The sequence below is a fragment of the Dipodomys merriami genome, unplaced genomic scaffold (assembly GCF_024711535.1).
Source record: "Dipodomys merriami isolate MVZ:Mamm:240054 unplaced genomic scaffold, mDipMer1.0.p SCAF_5, whole genome shotgun sequence".
Taxonomy (NCBI): Eukaryota; Metazoa; Chordata; class Mammalia; order Rodentia; family Heteromyidae; genus Dipodomys; species Dipodomys merriami.
This window is the reverse complement of record NW_027206068.1, coordinates 4,729,019-4,735,018: the sequence shown is the minus strand read 5'-3', so window position 1 is coordinate 4,735,018 and position 6,000 is coordinate 4,729,019.

Here is a 6,000-nt window from a genome sequence, read left to right as displayed (position 1 = left end):
ATAGTTAGCTTTCAATGTTGGGGTTCTCTGGGGTAGCATGTCATTGAAAGCTATAGTACACATAGAAGAGCAAGTAGCAAAGCGTCTTCCCCAAACTTATTCTCAGATTCATGTTAGCCAAGATCCACATTACCCATGGATTATCGATTGGAAGGATTCATAAAGAATATCGTGTCAACCCCTCTTATCTTACAAATGTAGAAAACAAAGCTTAGGGAAGGTGAACTAAATGACTTGCCCAAGGTTAGAGAGAGAATCATGATCAAAAAAGCCTCCTGACTTTTTTTTTTAATCTACCTAGCCAAGACGAAACATCTCAGGCAGTATACATCAGCAGCTAGCTTCCAAACCTATCCAAGTGCCTAAGTGCCATAGGCCAATATGATGTCCTCCAAAGCATCTCACGTCACCCAGAGCCCAAAATCAACCCAGTGAGGTTGACTGCCATTATTCCTGTAATTCCAAGGGATGTCAAATATAAAAAAGTTCTTCAGTCTGGGGGTCACATCAATTTCAATTCTGAGATCCCTCGCTGGACATTGGGAAGCTAGAATTCAACACGGTCCTGTTGAATGAACTAATATCTACTGAAACAAAAGACAATGGACATAGATAAGATGAAAAGAAATAGACTTTAAAAGAAGATGTTTTCCTAATGCTGTTGTCCTCAGGAGACTCCAGTGTAAAGTTTCAGCCCCATCCCAACCTTGACCTGCCTCAGCCTTTGAGTAGTTAGCTGGTCTTTTGTCTGTGAAAAAAATAATGATTGGGTCTTTAAGTGAAGAAATCAATAGTAAGTAGTTCTCCAGGTTTTCTGCAGCTATGTCTCATACTTGACAATCTTACACTCCCCAATTTGACAGTCTGCTTTCACTAATCCATATGCATATAAGGTGTATATTACCCCCACGTCTACGAGATTCTCACTTAGCCAACGACATCTGTCTTTGAACTGTCACGAAATGCTAGAATGATTCTTTTTCTTTTGTGGTGTCAATTCCTCTTTCTGTCATTATTAACCTTCTTAAATACCCTCTTCCCTCCCCTTCTGAAAGGCATGAACTGAGTGCTAAGTTTCAAACATACCCCCTTAACACATCCAGATGAGAGGAAAAAAAGCACATCTAGCTATCTACTTAATCAAACATCTACTTTCACTCCATCAACGGGGAGTAGGCCCTTTTGTACATTTAACAAATTCAAGCAATTTAGCAACTGGGTTAAAGTCTATGTAAAGTACTTCAACAACATGGGAAATGAAGACACTGGTCTTCTGTCTGAGAATTGGTTAATGGAAGACGTGAAGTCTCAAAACGCGCACAACAGTGGGTTCTTACAGCGCTGCCTAATGCACTGCTGGGAAAACCTTGAGAAGTTTCCCATTACGGGGGGAGGTGGGTTGACAGTTTTTGCCTCTGCTGTCAGTTCCACTGTGGGAGGCTCCTAAATTTATTATGCCTAGGTAATGATTCTAGTGCAATCCTATCCCAAAAGAAGCAAAGAAGCAAGGCATCGAGTGTAGCATTCCACAGGAATTGTTGGTTCCTACGACAAGTGGGCAGAGACCAAATCTAGATAACACTCTGGGCAAGGACATCAGAGCTCTTCTCGATCTATCTTGATCAATGTGCAGCCAAGCAGGGACACTGTTCCATTTGCCTTTCTAAAAACAAAACAAAATTGTTCACATTTAAAAAAAAAATTTATCTTACTGCTATAGCCTCTTCTGGGCCTCTATGCAATGCCATTTCTGCTGAGTAAGCAAAAATGCTTACTACTACTACTACTACTACTACTACTACTACTACTACTACTATCTGTTAGAAGATCTCTTGTCAAGTATGAGTTTGGGGTCATCAAGAAGCAAGTTTATTCTTATTTTTAAAAAAACAAGAAAAGTAAAGACAACTCCTCAGTTTCCTCATCCACAAAAGAAGACTGTTAACATGGTCCAACTTCCTGGGGAGGAAAAGATTGATGAAGGATTTTCTTTTGTTATTTTGGGTGTTTTTGTTTGTTTGTTTGTTTTGCTGATTAGCTCAAAAGCCCTGCAAATATAAATCACCCTAGGCTGAGTTGGTTGCTCCACTGCCAGCCAAGGCGCCAGGAGCTCTCACTGAACTCAACAAGAGCTCCAGGAATGGAGAATGAATATGTACTGGGAGAGACAGACAAGATCATTTCAGTGGAGATCTGGAAGCACACTGTGAGAGTGGAGGGGTAACTGCTAAGTGTATGATTATCGACCGCTGCATTTGGATTTGCTGTGAGAACTCTGCTACATCAGGTAGTCCAGCTCAAATGACATCAATCATTTGGTGCAACGCTCTGTCTTATGGGCTTAATGGCATTCGAACCCAAAGGGCCAGAGGCTGCCCTCGGAAATGAGTAAACCTGTACTTCAACAGCTGGGGGAATACAACAGAGTTGGAGCTGACTTTTGTTTAGCCAATAGCAAATAGTTTCATAGTAAGATAATTAGAGGGAAGAATTGGAGGAAGGTAATGTCCATCAAGATGTATTTTACTGATGGATATGCTGACTTGAAACCCACCTTGTACAACTAAAGATAATTTTAAAAATTTAAATGTATAAATAAAACAATTACTTGTTGAATGCAAAAAAGATCATTAAAATATCAGGTTCTGAACATTTTATGATCAATAAACACATCTGTACTCTACAACTTAATCAATGGAGCTGCATTGTTTGGTTTCCACCCTCAAGTTAGTCAGTTGGCACCTTTTGGTGGCTATGAAAGGCACTCCCAACCATAGGCCATTGTTGGGATAGTTACAGGGCATTTATGTCAATTTGTACCCCAGAATGAGGTCCTTATTCTGTATAATCCTCTTTAAATCCAAACTAGTCCTTCCCCCAAAATGCAGAGTCATTCGGTACCACTTATTGGAAGCACCTTGCCTGCCAGAAAATGTCTGTGAGACATAAGCGTAGAAAATAAAGGGATATTATAATGAGAAGACAACCCTTCAGATTAATTGTCAAACACTGTGTATGCTAAAGAAAATTGTGAATTTGAGCTCTGAAGTGGAAATAAAGTGGGCACTTTCTGAGATGCATATCATAGAAAATGAGTTCTTTTTCTTCATTAGCAAAACATATCTGCAAGTAATAAGAATATTATGAGTAAATATTAAAAGAATACATTGCCATTGGATTGTGTGTGGCTACAGAATACATGATATTTGTAAGTGATTTCTAAATCTTTAACTTATAGAAAGCACTATTCCTGGCCTTACTAAATTGTTATCTATATTCTTTCCTACAGAAATTAAAATGTATCATCGCACTGACGATAATTCCTTGATGCAACCCCAACATAGCTAGGAGAGAGTTCAGTATGATAGTGAAGTGTTGTATTCCAAAACTATTATATGCTTCCTCTTTGAAAAACAAATAGAAAATGAATAGGCTAATGTATAGGTGAGGACAATATAGATTAAGTTGTCAATTTTTCTTTGGACCCAAGGAATGAAGGAATTCAGATTATTTTGTACTGAAGCCATTACCACTAAGACAGCATTAAACAGATCAAAAAGGAATACAGAGATGAACATGATCCTGGAGCTTCAGATAGGGAGGGCACAAAACTGGGAAAAAGATCCTTCCAGCTCCTAGGTTAGGAAAACACAGTTCCTGTGCACATTGAATGATGAATTTTCCAATTCCTTGACATGTTATCTAAACAAAAAAAATATGTTTGTTAGCTAGGCACTGGTGGCTCACATCTGTAATCCTAGCTACTCAGGAGACTGAGATGTGAAGATTGTGGTTAGAAGCTAGCTTGAGCAGAAAATTCAGTAAGACTTTTAACTCTAATTAACCAGCAACAAGCCATAAGTAGATGTCTGGCTCAAATGATAGGGTCTGGTGCCAGAAAGACAAGAGAGAGAGTATTAAGTTCTGAGTTCAAGCCCCAGTGTAAGCACAAAAATTTTTAAACGTGTTTTCTACCTTGGAAAAGTTGGCTAAATCTTTCCAAAGTAGCACCATTAAATGGAAATGTCACTGACTGTTCTGGATGCTGTTGGAGGCCCACAGAAGGAAAAAATAAATAAAAACAAAACAAAATAAAATCTCTACCTTCATAGAGAACAAATAAAATAGCTGTTAATTGGACAGCACATTAAAAAGTGGTTACATTTTATGGAAAACAGAGAACGAGGGGGAAAAGGAAGGGAAGGGTCGTGTGGGGAAAGATTACTGCACTGCGACAGAGAGAAGGCAGAGACAGACTCTGTGTGGCAAGGATGATTTGGAGCAGGTAAGGGGCCAGGCAAGCAGACATCGACAGCAAACATTTTAGAAGAAAGAATCATAAATGCAAAGGCAGCAAGCGGGGCTGGAATATTTGAGGAATGCCAACCAGGGCACCATGTTGGGAGATGAAGAGCAAGGGAGAAAGTAATTGAGTACAAGCCCTCAGGGTAGAGAAAGGGGGAGGGAGACCTCCAATATTGTCCGAGGACTGAGGCTTTAACTCAGGATCACTGGCCTGCCCCTCAGCTCCAAAGAATCATAACCTAATACAGCTTGTCCCCAGGCTTCTCTGACCTCTATGAGGAAAGGGGAAGAGACAGAGGCTGCATAGGAGTTCACTGCCATGTGCAAGCAAAAGGTGAGCAGTGCAGTGTGGTTGCAGTTGTAGGGAGAGGAGATCGGGCTGCCCGAGAGAAAGAGAGGCATCAAGAATGACTAGAGGTGTGGGCCTAAACCACAACTCTGCTACTCAGTGAGATTCAGAAGGTTCTAGAAACAATCAGAGATCCAACTGGGGCTCATCAGCTTTGAAGTATTTTTTGGACCTTCAGAAAAAATGTCAGGGAGGCAACAAAGTCTGGATTTCAGGGGGGATCTGCACAGCAGAGGTGAATATATAAAGTCATCAATGTGGAGAAAACATTGAATTCTGACTCTTTAGAGGCCCTTAAGATAATGACCATAGAGAGAGGACTATCTAGGGGCTCATTGGGGAGCTCCAATATTTGGGAAGGGGAATGAGAAGGACACAGGAAGAAAACTAGGAAAACAGGGGATCCTGCATATCTTTGTCACTGATATCATCTGGGTTGGATGGAATGTTTGCAGAAGAGTTTTTGGATAAACTTTTAAGTACAGCTCTTGATAAGGGTTCCCTGGCTACTTGTGAAAATAGCTAGATTTCCCTCTAACCACAAGACCATTCTTCCCACTCTGAAAGGATAAAAATTGACTTGCAACTTCATCCAGGTGAGCCCACCCAAAAAGTTGGGAACAACTCCAGACAATGTTCCTCCTTTCTTATCCACTGTTTGTTATACATTACCTTCCAAATATGTCTCTGAATAGAAGAAGGAAAAAAGGGGAGCTAATATTGATTGTTAAGTATTCCCACTAAGGATTCATATTCACCTTCTTCACAACAATTCCATGAAGAGTTTATTTTGTAGAGACGAGAAGGTGATGCTTAAAATGTTTAAGTAACTCAGTCAGTCAAGTTCAGTCAGTGTTCTGGTGTAAGGCTAAGATACACAACCAAGATGTTTAGGACATTTTCCATTATAGAGTTCCATAGTCAACTCTCCCCACCCCCAAACAAACCCACTTCCTTTCAAAACTGGAGAAGGAAATATTTATGAGCATCAACAGAAAGGAGGTGTTATAACAAAGAAAAATAACTAGCCTAAAGTTCTGTGTACTTTACAGATTAGAAAGCCCATGGACAGACTTTATTCTTTGCTGCAATGCCTTTACTAAAACTGGGGGAAATAAAACAATGGGAAGAGAACTGAAGGAGAATGCTTTCCTCTGATTGGAGAGGAATGACTTAAGAAGACAGGCCTTGTAGCTGCCTCAGTTCTATACAGGTCATAGGTACAGAGTGTGAAGGACATAAGGAAGGAGTCAGGTAATCAAACCTTAGGACAGAGACAAATAAGAAGTCTGGGACTGGAGGAGCACTGTCAACATTTGAAAAGTAAGTTCAAAAGAGAAGGCAGA